The 16,595-nt window shown below is 40.3% G+C and overlaps 1 pseudogene; it reads right to left on the reverse strand.

The window, feature by feature from the left end:
• Window positions 1-12,309: 12,309 nt before the first annotated feature.
• Window positions 12,310-16,595, reverse strand: part of LOC100338384 (non-histone chromosomal protein HMG-14 pseudogene) — a 108,348-nt pseudogene continuing 104,062 nt past the window's right edge.

The following is a 16,595-nucleotide window of genomic DNA, read 5'->3' on the forward strand; positions in this document are numbered from 1 at the left end:
TACAGTCAGTATAAAACAACATACTACTGGGGCTAGTGCTATGGTATAGTAGGTAAAGCTGCAGCCTGCCATTTGATCTGATCCAGCTGCATGGTCATGAGCTTGGGAAAACACTGGAGAATGACCCAAGTTCTTGGGCCCCTGAACCCACCTTGGAGACCTGAAAAGAGTCACTGGATCTTTGCTTTGAACTGACCTAGCTCTGGTTGTTGTGGCCATTTGGAGAGTGAACCAGTGGATGGATGATTCTCTCTCTCTCTCTTTTTCTCTCTCCCTCCTCCCCATAACTTTGTCTTTAAAATAAATAAATAAATCTTTAAAAAATATACTTATATCACTATGGATTTGATTTGCATTTCTCTAATGATTAATGACTTTGAGCTGTTTACTGGCCATTTATACATCTTTGTCTAATTGTATATATTTGTCTATTCTTACATTTTTCCTATTTATATTAGATTTTCTATCATCAAATTGTGTTATTTATATATTCTGGATACAGGTCCTTTGTCAGATGTATGATTTGCAAATATTTACTCCCTTTCAATGACTTACTCTTTCTTTTCCCAATAGTATTCTTTGAAATACAAGTATTTTTTATTTTGATGAAATCTAATTTATTAATCATTTTCTTTCTTTTGTTTTTAGTGATGGGAAACTGAATATTCACAGGTAAAAATAACCTTTAACTTGATGGACTTTGTCTCAGGTAATGAATGGGAGTTATGAGGCATTGTCAGAGACACCCTCATCTCCAAGTTCAATTCGAATTCCATTTCTTTTTAGAAGAAATTGCCATCAATTGATGCCTTGTCAAGGGAATGCAGTGATATGCACTTTGGAGTGAAGGTTAGAGTTGCCAGCCATTAGGGTTCTTCTTAGATATCCCTGTAATATGGGCTCGTGTCTCACACTTTTCCAATCAGTGATTTATTTCAAGAAAAGGTGCTAGTCAGAAAATCTAACAGTTGAAATTTTGCCACACTGATTCTGTATTTGGAATGACTCTCACAGCACTGATGATTATTCTTTGTATATGAATTTGACTGAAAAGTTGGGATGGGGAATGTTCTGTATTTAAGACACTGTTTTGTGTTATCTGTAGAATAGCACTGTTTTCAAAGTAGATGTTTTGCACTACATTGATTTTGTACTTTGTTTTGAATGCAATGTTCCAGTGTAAGATTAAACATTTATTCTCTAGAGTAGTACACAAAGACTTTGCATTACAGCCTGAACATATCTTTCCATACTCTTTCCACTTTCAATAGCTATTTGTATTACCCATATTCATCTTTAGTCTTGACTTTTCTTGCAATCTATTTCATTCCTGCGAAATTCCTATCTTCACATCTTTATTCAGTCCCTGAAAATATCCTCCTAACTTCTTATCTTGCTTAAGTTCCTTAACAACTAGTAAAAATTATCAACATTTAGAAAGTTTCCAGAGAATCTTTCTTTTGGATGAGTTTTAGTCTCTGAACCATTCATTTCATTAACACTAGGATATTATATTATACTATGGAGTCATCTTTGAGTGATGGCTACAGTGGCCTATCACATACTAGTATAATATTCAATGGCCAATTTTCTAAAATCTAATGTATGAACCAAATGGAGAAATTTAGGACTAGTGATTTATAGGAGGACAAGAAATTGTGTGTATTTTGTTATAGGCAGAAGAGATGCTCATCAAATCCATTACCACTTTTTGAACATATGCATTTTCTAGGCTCCTATGTAAAATGTTCTAGCCAATGGGGTTTGAACAGAATATGTGTTACTTCTAAACTAAGGCAGACAAAAGTATGGTGCCTTCTCCACATACCATATCCTCTCCTTTACCTCACCTCTACTACCTACCTTCCAGCTTTCTAAGAAGCCAACTATAAGCTACGTGGTGAAGATGATAAGGGCAGAACATGACACAAACTAAATTACACTGGATGATCTGTTCTGCTGCCTTCATGATCTTAAATGGTAATGAACTGAAGTTATTATTTTCAACTGTCTGTGACTTATACATGCTTTACTATTTATCTGCTATGCCACAGTGCAGCCCCTGATCTTAGAAGTTCTTTCTCAGCCATGTCTTTGTGTATACAAAACTATTGATTTTTTTTAAAAAAGATTTATTTATTTATTTGAAAGTCAGAGTTACACAGAGAGAGGAGAGGCAGAGAGAAAGAGAGAGAGAGAGAGAGAGAGTGGTCTTCCATCTGATAGTTCACTCCCCAATTGGCAGCAACGGCCGGAGCTTTGCTGATCTGAAGCCGGGAGCCAGAAGCTTCTGTCGGGTCTCCCACATGGGTGCAGGAGCCCAAGGACTTCAGCCATCTTCTACTGCTTTTCCAGGCCATAGCAGAGAGCTGGATCAGAAGAGGAGCAGCTGGGACTCGAACCAGTGCCCATATGGGATGCTGGCGCTTCAGGCCAGGGCATTAACGTGCTGAGCCACAGCACAGCCCCTGACTATTGATTTTTGTGTGTTAATCTTATATTCTGTCACTTTACCAAACTCTTTTGATGAGTTCAAATAGTCACTTATCAGAGTCTTTAGGATACCCTATATATAGAATCATGTCATCTACAAATAGATATAGTTTGATTCCCTCCTTTCCAATTTGTATTCTTTTGATTTATTTTTCTTGTCTAATGGCTTTGACCCAAACTTCCAGGACTATATTGAATAGCAATGGTGAGAGTGGGCATCCTTGTCTGGTCTGGATCTCAGGAGGAATGCTTTAAACTTTTTCCCATTCAATAAGATGCTGGCTCTTTGTCAAAAATTGCCATGATTATGTTGTGGAATATTCCTTCTAGACCCAATTAAATTAAGGTTTTCATCATGGAAGGGTGTTGTATTTTATCAAATATTTTCTCTGCGTCTATTTAAATAATCATACGGGTTTTGTTCTTCAGTTTGTTAATGTGATGTGTCACAGTGATTGACTTGCAAATGTTGAAATATGCTAGCATACCAGGGATAAATTCCACTTGGTCCAGGTGAATGATATTTCTGATATGTTGTTGGAATCAATTAGCTAGTGTTTTGTTGAGGATTTTTGAATCTATGTTAATCAGAGATAATGGTGTATAGTTCTCTTTCTCTGGTTTATGAATTAAGGTTATGCTGGCTTCATATAAGCAGTTTGGAAGGGATTCCCTCCCTTTCAACTATTTTGAAAATCTTGAGAAGAATTGGACTTAGTTCTTTTTTAAAAGTCTGGTAGAATTCAGCAATGAGGCCATCTGGTCTTGGGCTTTTCTTTGTTGGGTGGGTCTTATTACAGATTCAATCTCTGGGTTATTCATCTGTTTTTGTTTACTATGTCATCAACTCAATTCTGTAGATTGTATGTGTCCAGGAATCTATACATTGCTTTTAGAGTTTCCAGTTTGTTGGTGTATAGCTCTTTTTTTTTATCTTTTATTTAATGAATATAAATTTCCAAAGTACGACTCATGGGTTACAATGGCTTCCCCCCCCCATACCGTCCCTCCCACCCACAACCCTCCCCTTTCCCACTCCCTCTCCCCTTCCATTCACATCAAGATTCATTTTCGATTATCTTAATATACAGAAGATCAGCTTAGTATACCTTAAGTAAGGATTTCAACAGTTTGCTCCCATACAGAAACATAAAGTGAAAAATAATAGATGATTTTTTTTAAATGATGATGAAATCAGATCAGACCTATTGTCATGTTTAATCCCAGTGAGAGTCAAGTTGGGAATTGATAATTTTTTTTTTAACAGAAGATCAGTTTAGTGTACATTAAGTAAAGATTTCAATCGTTTGCACCCCCATAGAAACACAAAGTGAAATATACTGTTTGAGTACTCGTTATAGCATTAAGCCTCAGTGTACAGCACGTTAAGGACAGAGATCCTACATGAGGAGTAAGTGCACAGTGACTCCTGTTGTTGACTTTACCAATTGACACTCCTGTTTATGGCATCAGTAATCTCCCTATGCACCAGTCATGAGTTTCCAAGGCTATGGAAGCCCCTTGAGTTCTCCGACTCTTATCTGGTTTAGACAAGGTCATAGTCAAAGTGGAGGTTCTCTCCTCCCTTCAGAGAAAGGCACCTCCCTCTTTGAAGACCTGTTCTTTCCACTGGGATCTCACTCACAGAGATCTTTTTGCCAGAGTGTCTTGGCTTTCCATGCCTGAAATACTCTCATGGGCTTTTCAGCCAGATCCGAGTGCCTTTAGGGCTGATTCTGAGGCCAGAGTGCTATTTAGGACATCCGCCATTCTATGAGTCTGCTGAGTATCTCACTTCCCATGTTGGATCACTCTCCCCTTTATTTATTCTATCGGTTGGTGTTAGCAGATACTAGACTTGTTTATGTGCTCCCTTTGACTCTTAGTCCTTTCATTATGATCAATTGTGAACTGAAATTGATCACTTGGACTAGTGAGATGGCATTGGTACATGCCACCTTGATGGGATTGAATTGGAATCCCCTGGTATGTTTCCAACTCTACCAATTGGGGCAAGTCAGCCCGAGCATGCCCCAAATTATACATCTCTTCCCTCTCTTATTCCCACTCTTATGTTTAACAGGGATCACATTTCAGTTAATTTTCAACACTTAAGAATAACTGTGTGATAATTACAGAATTAAACCAGTCATATTAAGTAGAACAGACAAAAAAAAATACTATGAGGGATAATGTATTAAGTTGTCCATTAGCAGTCAGAGCTATGCTGATCAAGTCACCATTTCTCATAGTGTCCATTTCACTTCAGGAGGTTTCCTTTTTGGTGTTCAGTCAGTTGTCACCGATCAGGGAGAACATATGGTATTTGTCCCTTTGGGACTGGCTTACTTCACTCAGCGTGATGTGTTCCAGATTCCTCCATTTTGTTGCAAATGACTGGATTTCGTTGTTTCTTACTGCGGTATAGTATTCTAAAGAATACATATCCCATAATTTCTTTATCCAGTCTACCATTGATGGGCATTTAGGTTGGTTCCAGGTCTTGGCTATTGTGAATTGTGCTGCAATAAACATTAGGGTGCAGACCGCTTTTTTGTTTATCAATTTAAACTCCTTTGGGTAAATTCCAAGGAGTGGGATGGCTGGGTGGAACAGTAGGGTTATATTCAGGTTTCTGAGGAATCTCCAGACTGATTTCCATAGTGGCTTGACCAGTTTGCATTCCCACCAACAGTGGGTTAGTGTCCCTTTTTCCCCACATCCTCGCCAGCATCTGTTGTTGGTAGATTTCTGTATGTGAGCCATTCTAACCGGGGTGAGGTGAAACCTCATTGTGGTTTTGATTTGCATTTCCCTGATTGCTAGTGACCTTGAACATTTTTTCATGTGCCTGTTGGCCATTTGGATTTCCTCTTTTGAAAAATGTCTATTGAAGTCCTTGGCCCATCTCTTAAGTGGGTTGTTGGTTTTGTTTTTGTGGAGTTTCTTGATCTCTTTGTAGATTCTGGTTATTAACCCTTTATCTGTTGCATAGTTTGCAAATATTTTTTCCCATTCTGTCGGTTGTCTCTTCACTCTCCTGACTGTTTCTTTTGCAGTACAGAAACTTCTCAATTTGATGCAATCCCAATAGTTGATTTTGGCTTTGACTGTCTGTGCCTCCCGGGTCTTTTCCAGAAATTCTTTGCCTGTGCCAATATCTTGAAGGGTTTCTCCAATGTTCTCTAATAACTTAATGGTGTCAGGACGTAGATTTAGGTCTTTAATCCACGTTGAGTGGATTTTTGTGTAAGGTGTAAGGTAGGGGTCTTGCTTCATGCTTCTGCACGTGGAAATCCAGTTTTCCCAGCACCATTTATTGAATAGACTGTCCTTGCTCCAGGAATTAGTTTTAGATCCTTGATCAAATATAAGTTGGCTGTAGATGTTTGGATTGATTTCTGGTGTTTCAATTCTGTTCCATTGGTCTATCCATCTGTTTCTGTACCAGTACCATGCTGTTTTGATTACAACTGCCCTGTAGTATGTCCTGAAGTCTGGTATTGTGATGCCTCCGGCTTTGTTTTTGTTGTACAAGATTGCTTTAGCTATTCGAGGTCTCTTGTGCCTCCATATGAATTTCAGCATCATTTTTTCTAGATCTTTGGTATCTTGATTGGGATTGCATTGAATCTATAAATTGCTTTTGGGAGAATGGACATTTTGATGATGTTGATTCTTCCAATCCATGAGCATGGAAGATTTTTCCATTTTTTGGTATCCTCTTCTATTTCTTTCTTTAAGGTTTTGTAATTTTCATCGTAGAGATCTTTAACGTCCTTGGTTAAATTTATTCCAAGGTATTTGATTGTTTTTGTAGCTATTGTGAATGGGATTGATCTTAGCAGTTCTTTCTCAGTCATGGCATTGCTTGTGTATACGAAGGCTGTTGATTTTTGTGCATTGATTTTATATCCTGCCACTTTGCCAAACTCCTCTATGAGTTCCAATAGTCTCTTAGTAGAGTTCTTTGGATCCTCTAAGTACAGAATCATATCGTCTGCAAAGAGGGATAGTTTGACTTCTTCCTTCTTGATTTGTATTCCTTTGATTTCTTTTTCTTGTCTGATGGCTCTGGCTAAAACTTCCAGAACTATGTTAAATAGCAGTGGTGAGAGTGGGCATCCCTGCCTGGTGCCAGATTTCAGTGGAAATGCTTCCAACTTTTCCCCATTCAATAGGATGCTGGCTGTGGGTTTTTTATAAATTGCTTTGATTATATTGAGGAATGTTCCTTCTATACCCAATTTGCTTAGAGTTTTCATCATGAAAGGGTGTTGAATTTTATCAAATGCTTTCTCTGCATCAATTGAGATAACCATATGGTTTATCTTCTGCAGTCTGTTAATGTGGTGAATCACATTGATTGATTTGCGAATGTTGAACCATCCCTGCATACCAGGGATGAATCCCACTTGGTCTGGGTGGATGATTTTCCTGATGTGTTGTTGTATTCTATTGGCGAGAATTTTATTGAGGATTTTTGCATCTATGTTCATCAGGGATATTGGTCTGTAATTTTCTTTCAGTGCTGCATCTTTCTCTGGCTTAGGGATTAAGGTGATGCTGGCTTCATAGAAAGAATTTGGGAGGATTCCCTCTTCTTCGATTGTTCTGAATAGTTTGAGAAGAAATGGGATTAGTTCTTCTTTAAATGTCTGGTAGAATTCAGCAGTGAATCCATCTGGTCCTGGGCTTTTCTTTGTTGGGAGGGCCTTTATTACTGTTTCAATTTCTGTTTCAGTTATGGGTCTATTTAGGTTTTCGATGTCTTCATGGTTCAATTTTGGTAGATTGCATGTGTCCAGGAATCTATCCATTTCTGATAGGTTTCCCTGTTTGCTGGCATACAAGTCCTTGTAGTAATTTCTGATGATTCTTTTTATTTCTGTGGTGTCTGTTGTTACGTTTCCTTTTTCATCTCTGATTTTATTGATTTGGGTCTTTTCTCTTCTTTTTTTAGTTAGTTGGGCCAATGGGGTGTCAATTTTGTTTATTTTTTCAAAAAACCAGCTTCTCGCTTGGATGATTTTTTGTAGTGTTTTTTTTGGATTCAATCCTGTTAATTTCTTCTCTGGTTTTAATTATTTCTCTTCTCCTACTAGATTTGGGTTTGGTTTGCTGCAGTTTTTCTAGGTCCCTGAGATGCGCTGAAAGCTCATTTATTTGGTACCTTTCCAATTTCTTGATATAGGCACCTATTGCTATAAATTTGCCTCTCAATACTGCTTTTGCTGTATCCCATAAGTTTTGATATGTTGTGTTGTTGTCTTCATTTACTTCCAGAAAGTTTTTGATTTCTCTTTTGATTTCTTGAATGACCCATTGTTCATTCAGGAGCATGTTGTTCAGTCTCCATGTGTTTGCATACTTTCTGGGGTTTCCTGAGTTGCTAATTTCCAGCTTCATTCCGCTGTGGTCTGAGAAGCTGCATGGTATGATTCTAATTCTTTTGAATTTGCTGAGACTTGCTTTATGGCCTAGTATGTGATCAATCCTAGAGAAGGTTCCATGCACTGCTGAGAAGAATGTGAAGTCTGTAGATGTAGGGTTGAAAGTTCTGTAGATATCTGTTAGATCCATTTGGGCAATAGTGTCAATTAAATCTGCTGTTTCCTTGTTGATCTTCTGTCCGGATGATCTGTCTATTTCTGAGAGTGGAGTATTGAAGTCCCCCAGTACTATTGTATTGGAATCTAAACCTCCCTTTAAGTCCCTTAACATATCTTTTAAATAGACCGGTTCCCTGTAATTAGGTGCATATACATTTATAATAGTTACATCTTCCTGTTGAATTGAACCCTTAATCATTATATAGTGTCCCTCTTTGTCTCTCTTAACAGTTTTTGTATTAAAGTTTATTTTGTCTGATATTAATATGGCTACACCTGCTTTTTTTTGGTTTCTGTTGGCATGGAATATCTTTTTCCAACCTTTCACTTTCAGTCTGCATGCCTCTTTGTTAGAGAGATGTGTTTCTTGTAGGCAACAAATAGTTGGGTTGTGTTCTGTAGCCAGTCAGCCAAACGGTGTCTTTTAACTGAAGAATTCAGACCATTAATGTTCAATGTGACTATTGATAGGTAGTGACTTTGCCCTGCCATTTTCCGGAGATATTTTCTAGTATATGCTTTGAGCTTCCCATGCTCTTTTACTGGTAGGTGTTCTTCCTTTCCCTTCTTTCATATTGATGGCGGTGTTTCTGTGTTTCTGAGTGTAGCACATCTTTAAGTATCTTTTGCAGGGCCGGACGAGTGGCCACAAAGTCTTTCAATTTCTGTTTGCTATGAAAGGTCTTTATTTCACCTTCATTCACAAATGAGAGCTTGGCAGGATATAATATTCTGGGCTGGCAATTTTTCTCTCTTAGCACCTGTGCTATGTCTCGCCATTCCCTCCTAGCTTGTAGGGTTTCTGATGAGAAGTCTGCTGTGAGTCTGATTGGAGATCCTCTGAGAGTAATCTGACGTTTCTCTCTTGCACATTTTAGGATCTTTTCTTTATGTTTCACTGTGGTAAGTTTAATTACCACGTGTCGTGGTGAGGATCTCTTTTGGTCATGTTTATTGGGGGTTCTATGAGCTTCCTGTACTAGGATGTCTCTGTCCTTCTCCAAACCTGGAAAGTTCTCTGCTAGTATCTCACTAAAAAGGCCTTCCAATCCTTTCTCTCTCTCCATGCCTTCAGGAACTCCTAGAACTCGAATGTTGGTTTTTTTAATAGTATCCTGTAGATTCCCAAAATATTTTTTAGGTTTCTGATTTCCTCTTCTTTTCTTTGGTTTGACTGTATGTTTTCCTGTGCTCTATCTTCTAAGTCCGATATTCTCTCTTCTGCTTCACCCATTCTGTTTTTAAGGCTTTCTAATGTGTTTGTCATTTGATCTATTGAGCTCTTCATTTCATTTTGATTTCTCTTCACTATTACACTTTCCTGTTCTACTAGTTTCTGAGTTTCATTTTGACTCTTCCTTAAAATTTCATTTTCACGAGAGAGATTTTCAATCTTGTCCATTAAGGATTTCTGTAGTTCAAGGATTTGCTTTTGAAAACTTCTAAATGTTCTTATCATAAATTTTTTGAAATCCGTATCTTGCATTTCTTCTATCTCATCATCTTCATACTCTTGGCTTGGGGTGTTTTGCTTATTTGGAGGCATCATAGTGTCATCGTTGATCTTGCTCCCTCTATTTCTGTGTTTGTTACTCGGCATAGTTAATTCTTCTTGCGTCACTGTGCGTTTTTTTTTCTTTTTTTTTATACTGTGTCCGTGTTAAGTGGACTGCCTGCTGTTGGAGGAGCCTTGGAGGCTTGAGATGGGTGTGGCCTGAGAGCTCTGCCTGGTTCTTCCTGGTTAAGGGTGTGCAAAGGTGACACCCTCAGGTTATGCATGGTAAATCTCTCTCTTTTTATTTATTTATTTATTTTATTTATTCAGGGGGTAAGTAACACTGCAGGGCAGGGCTGTGCAGAATTGATGGTATTTAGCTTCCAGTCTTTGGCTCCTCTGGACTCCCACTGGGTTGCCTAGGCTACTGAATTGTAGTGACTCAGTTCCTTAACTCTCCCCCATTGATATGTAAATCCAGAGAGGAGGCCTGCTCTTTGTCTCTTGGGAATTCTTCAAGCCTTGCAGCCTTGTAACCTTTGCAAGGTTAGGGGGAAGAGAAACCCCGAAGCTTTTTTTTTTCCTTCTTTCCGGTAGTGAGTTTGCTGCACTTTCTGGCCCCCCTCTAGATTCTGACCCCCGTTTCCCCACCAATATCTCGGGTTATTGAGCTCACCTCCCCTTCCAGTGCCGATGTGTGGACTCGGTGCCCAGAGCGTCCCAAGTCTCCCCGCTGTTGTCTGTGTGGCATGCACTCCCCTTGGAGCACTGGCGCGCAGACCCTGGGGCTTCTGCGGCTCGGTCCCGCGACTTGGCTTCCGCGCGGTGGGCGACCTTGTTCTCCCAGTAGGTCCTCCGATTCACGGCTGCTCCATCCAGAAGGGTTTCCCCTGCAATTTTTTTTTTTTTGGTTCTATTTTCTGCGGCTACCGTAACTCCCCTTTTATTAAACTAAATTTTCCCGGACTATCGGTGCGCGCCCTCACTATTCCGCCATCTTGGCTCTGCCGTGTATAGCTCTTTGTAGTAATTCCTAATGATTCTTTTTATTTCTGTGGTATCTGTTGTTAAATTTCCTTCTTCATCTTTGATTTTATTGATTTGTATCTTATCCCTCTCTTTTGGCTAGTTAGGCCAGTGGTGTAAAAATTTTATTTATTCTTTCAAAAAAAAAAAAAAAACAGCTGGTCAGTGAAAAGATCATTTCATTGATCTTTTATTTTTTTGTTGTTTCAAGTTTGTTTATTTCTTCTTTAATTTTAAGTATTTCATTCCTCCTACTGATTTTGGGTTTAGTTTATTGTTGTTTTTCTAGGTCCTGGAGATGCATTGATAGCTCATTTGGTACTTTTCCAATTTCTTGATGTAGACACCAATTGCTATAAACTTCCTTCTTAGCAATGCTTTTGCTGTATCCCATAAGTTTTTGATATGTTGTATTTTTGTCTTTATTTCCAGAAATTTTTTGATTTCTCTTTTGATTTCTTCTATGAGCCACTGTTTATTAAGGAGAATGTTGTTCAGTCTCCATGGGTTTTTATATGTTCTCGAGATTCTTGAGTTCTTAATTTCCAGCTTCACTCCATTGTGGTCAGAAAATATGTATGGTACGATTTCACTTTTTTAGAATTTAGTAAGACATGCTTTATGGCCTAGCATATGGTCTATCCTAGAGAAAGTTCCATGTACTGATGAAAATATGAAAAGCTTTCACCCGCAATTGTAAGATGAAAGGTTCTGTAGATGTCAGTTAGGTCCATTTGGTCTATAGTGTCGATTAGCTCTGTTGTTTCTTTATTGATTTTATGTCTAGTCGATCTGCCCATTGATGAACGTGAGTGTTTTTAGTTCCCCAGGAGAGACTTTGAAGATAAATCCAAAGGAATATTAGAAATTCTATGTCTCCTTTTAGATAGATTAACATTTGTTTTAAATAGCCAGGTGCCCTGTAATTGGGTGCATATACATTTATTATAGTCACATCTTCCTGCTGAATTTATCCATTAATAATTACATAGCACCATTCTTTGTCTCTTTTAACAGTTTTTGTGTTAATGTCTATTTTGTCTGATATTAGGATGGCTACACCTGCTCTTTTCTTCTTTCTGTTAGCAAGGAATATCTTTTTCCATCTTTGACTTTCAGTCTGCATGTGTTTTTGTTGCTGAAAGTGTTTCTTATAGGCAGCAAATAGATGTGTGTTGTTTTTTAAATCCATTCAGCCAGCCTGTATCTTTTAATTGGAGAATTTAGGCAATTCACATTCAAGGTGTCTATTGATAAGTAATATTTTGGCTTTCCATATTTCCATAAACATTCCCATTATTTACCTTTTATTTGTTTGTACTTTTATTAGGGGATTTTTATACCTTCATGTTCTTTCATAATGATGACCATGTTTTTGTGTTTCTGTGTATATTACATTCTTATGCATCTTTGTAGGTTGAGTAAGTGGTGCCACATTCTTTTAATTTCTGTTTTTTATGGAAGGTCTTTATTTTACCTTCATTCATAAATGAGAGATTTTCAGGGTACAGTATTCTTTGTTGACAGGATTTTTCCTTAAGAGCTGGATTATGTCTCCTCATTCTCTCCTAGACTATAGGGTTTCTGATAAGAACTCAGCTGTAAGTCTAATTAGAGCTCCTCTGAAAGTAATCGGACATTTCTGATTAAATGCACAAATTGCCATTTAGTATGCGCTGTACTGTAGGATATAAAAACCAGCCCCACCTATGGAATGTTAAGCTGACACCCAAGACAGTCAAAGCCTCCCAGAATTCAATATGCCACTATTTTCTGGTTGTACCAAAAAATAAACAAACAGCAAATGATTTCACCTCTTAAAAAAATCATTTACACTTAAAAAATGGGATGAGGTGGGCTTCCCTCCTTCTTAAAAATGTTTCTAGAGCTACTAAAAAACTTGCATTTACAAAATAGTTGATAAAAATATTCCTCTGGATTGTACAAGAAGGGAGACAGGGACCACTGATAACACATGGTGTATGGTATTAATCGCACTTGGCTTCTTTCTCTTCTGCTTCATCAGAGGCTGGACTCTCCTCGTTTTTCGTTTCTCCGTTTTCTGCAGGCAGGTCTTCTTTAGCTTCTTGATTAGCCACCTCGGCCTGTTTTCCCCTTGCTCCTCTCTTCCCCTTTGCTTGCACTTTCTTGTCTGATGACTTATCCTTCCCGGCGGCCTTCTTGGGCTTCGCTTCCACCTTTGCCAGCGCGCTGACCTCCTCTTGGGCTCCTCCTTGGCCGCCCCCTTGGCAGAGCTGACCGGGGCGCCGGCGAGCTCCCTGGAAGCCTCCCCGGTTGGCGAGCGCCTGCCAGGCCGGGACGGGAGAGCGGTGGCGGGTCTCGGAGCGAGTGGCAGTGGGCCCGCGAGGCCTATTCTTATTTCTTGAATTTCTGTGTTTATTCTTGGTCATTTGTGGAAATACTTGTTGATTTTTTCCTCTTATAGCTTTTATCTTTGAGCTATGCCCCTGTGGCTTAGTGGAGTGTCTGTTTTTTCAATGAATGCCCAGTGTGTGTGCTTGGTGTGTCCAGGGATCTCTGTTCGGTGCTCCATGGTAGGGTGAGGATTCAGATTTACACCCAAGTTGTACATGGCAGACGTCCTCGTTTTAGCAGAGGGAAAGTATAATCACCCTTGTTGGTATAATCACATCCTCACTTCTCCCCCTGCAAGGTAATCAGTACCTGAGTGTTAGCCCACAGTGGGTAAAATACTCATCTGCACTGCTGTATGAGCCACACAAAGGATCTGTTCAGTCCTCAGTGTGAACACAGATCCTGTTGCAACAACTCACCCCCGGCAATCATGGAGTTCTGAGGATGTGGAGCCACTCACTCATTGCCCAGAGATCCAGCTAGACCATCTACTCTCTTGTGCAGTCACAGAGTTCCCACAGCCTCAGCACCCAAGACTCCCACAGTCACAGGGTGCGGAGGATCCACTCCAATAAGCTAGCTTGTCCTGTCCACTGAGGAGCAGAGACGTTTTCAGAGCCAGCTGCCTGTGCTTACCCTGCCTTGGCGGTTTGAGCCCCAGAACCTGTGATATGCTGAGAGGCTGGGGGCACCTCACAATCTTCCCAGCCAAAGTCAAAGTCAGTGGGGAATGCATTTTTCCCTCTGGTAGAATCTCTGGGTCAAATGGGTGCACAAGTGTGGCTGGCTGCAGCCCCACTCATTTTACAATGTTGCCTTCTCCTTGCCAGTTGCCAGGTATGGGCACTTTAGTTGCTGCTGCTGCCAACACTGAAAAGATGGTAGCTTGTCCAAGCCAGTTGCTGGGTGTGCACACAGGAGCTCCCTCAGGGGCCGGTGCTGTGGCTTAGAGGGCTAAAGCCCCAGCCTGCAACGCCGGCATCTCATATGGGTGCCGGTTCTAGTCCTGGCTGCTCCACTTCCAATCCAGCTCTGTGCTATGGCTTGGGATAGCAGTAGTAGATGGGCCAAGTTCTTGGGCCCCTGCACCCACATGGGAGACTGGAGGAGGCTCCTAGTTCCTGGCTTCGGATTGGCCCAGCTCCGGCCGTTGTGGCCAGTTGGGGAGTGAACCAGCAGATAGAAGACCTCTCTCTTTCTCTCTCTCTCTCTCTCTCTCTCTCTGCCTCTTCTCCCTCTGTGTAACTCTGACTTTCAAATAAAATTAATAAATCAATCTTAAAAAAAAAAAAAGAGCTCCCTCAGCTGCTGCTTATGCCCAAAATGGTGCTGGCTCTCTCAGCTGATTGCTGGTTGCTGTTGTGGGGTGAGAGTGGGGAGAGAGAAACTTGCCCCCTTTTTTTCACTAAGTTAGCAGGTACCCTATCCAGGCTGGACCCACTCTATGCTCTCCCTCTGGCTTTATCACCAGTGGCACAGGCTGCTGCGGTCTGATCTCACCTCATGTTCCAAAGCTGGCACCTTCTCTGGCTTTCAGCTTCTGGGGTTGTGTGTTGTGTCCATGCTTGTGCTGCACGTCTGAACCTTCCACACTGATCCACGGTATTCCTCTTCCTTCCATAGAATTTCCACCATGGTTTTCTCTCTAACTCTCTCCTGAGAACGTACTTCCTCCACTTTTTTTTTTTTTTAACTATTTACTCCTAGCCTAGGGCAGTACACAGTACACCCTTCCCTATTCCACCATCTTGGAATCCCTTGTTCAATTCTTGTTATCATTGAATATTCCACCGTCTGGATGTACCAGCTTATCTATTCACCCACTGAAGGACATTTGGTTGCTTCCAAGTTTTGGTAATCATCAAAATGGCTGCTACAAGCATTCATATGCAGCTTTCTGTGTGGACATGTTTTCAATGTCTTTGAGTAAATTTTAAGAAATGCAATTGCTTGGGTCGGTGCCACGGCTCACTTGGCTAATCCTTCACCTGCGGCACCAGCACCCCGGGTTCTAGTCCCATTTGGGGAGCTGGATTCTGTCCCAGTTGCTCCTCTTCCAGTCCAGCTCTCTGCTGTGGCCTGGGAATGCAGTGGAGGATGGCCCAAGTGCTTGGGCCCTGCACCTGCATGGGAGACCGGGAGAAGGCACCTTGTTCCTGGCTTCGGATCAGCACTGCATTGGCCTTAGCGGCCATTTGGGGGGGTGAACCAACGGAAGGAAGACTTTTCTCTCTGTCTCTCTCTCTTTCACTATCTAACTCTGCCTGTCAAAAAAATGCAATTGCTGGATTATATGATAAAAGTATATTTAACTTTGCAAGAGACTGATAAACTGCCTTCCAAACTGGCTGGGCCATTTTGCATTTCCTCCTGAAGTGAGTGAGAGTTTCTACTGTGCCACATCCTCACTAACAGTTGGCAATGTCACTGTTCTGGATTTTGGCCATTTTAATAGGTTTGTAGAGGTATAATTTATTTTATTTTAATTTTCAATTCCTTGATGACTTATAATGTGGAGCTTTTTTTTTTTTTTTGACAGGCAGAGTTAGACAGTGAGAGAGAGAGAGAGACAGAGAGAAAAGTCTTCCTCCATTGGTTCACCCCCCAAAATGGCTGCTGCGGAAGGCGTACCATGCCGATCTGAAGCCAGGAGCCAGGTGCATCCTCCTGGTCTTCCACACGGGTGCAGGGCCCAAGCACTTGGGCCATCCTCCACTGCCTTCCAGGGCCACAGCAGAGAGCTGGACTGGAAGAAGAGCAACCGGGACAGAATCCGGTGCCCCAACTGGGACTAGAACCAGGGGTGCCAGTGCTTCAGGCGGAGGATTAGCCAAGTGAGCCCGGCGCCGGCCATGGAGCATCTTCCCATATAATTATTAGCCTACTCTATATCTTCTTTGGTAAGCTGTTTGTGAAGGTCTGTGCTTCTTTTTTGATTAGCTTGTTTGTTTTCTTATCGTTGGATTTTTAGAGTTCTCTGTATATTTTTTTGATAAATGTGTTTTATATGATGTGTCTTTACAAATACCTTCTCCCATCCAGGGCTTGTCTTTTTATCCTCTGGACATTGTCTTTTGCAGAAAAGATAATTTTCAATTTTAATAAAGTCTGATTTGTCAATCATTTTTCTTTAATAGATCATGTTTGTGTCTAAAAGATCATCACTCACCCTTAGTTGGTCATCTGGATCTTCTCTTATTTGCCTTCTAGAAATTTTATAGCTTTGTGTTTTATATTTATGTCGGCCATCCATTTTGAGTTTATTTTTCTGAAGAGGGTAAGGTCTATGACTACTTTTATTTTTTGCTTGTAGATGCTCAGTTTTGCCAGCAATATTTGTTGAAAGACTATCTTTGCTCCAGGGTATTGCCTTTGTTCCTTGGTGAAAAAATTAGCTAATTCTATTTATGTGACTTTATTTCTGGACTATGTATTATGATCCACTCATTTATTCACGTATTCTTTATCTAATAACACACAGTCTTATCTGCTGTAGCTTTATAATAAATCTTAATGTTGGGTATTATCAGTCATCTAATTTTTTGTTCATTTCTTTCAATATTGTGTTAAATATTTGAGGTCTTTTGACATCA

Source organism: Oryctolagus cuniculus, chromosome 6 (assembly GCF_051225735.1).
Source record: "Oryctolagus cuniculus isolate XC-2025 breed Fujian yellow rabbit chromosome 6, ASM5122573v1, whole genome shotgun sequence".
In the NCBI taxonomy this organism is placed as follows: Eukaryota; Metazoa; Chordata; class Mammalia; order Lagomorpha; family Leporidae; genus Oryctolagus; species Oryctolagus cuniculus.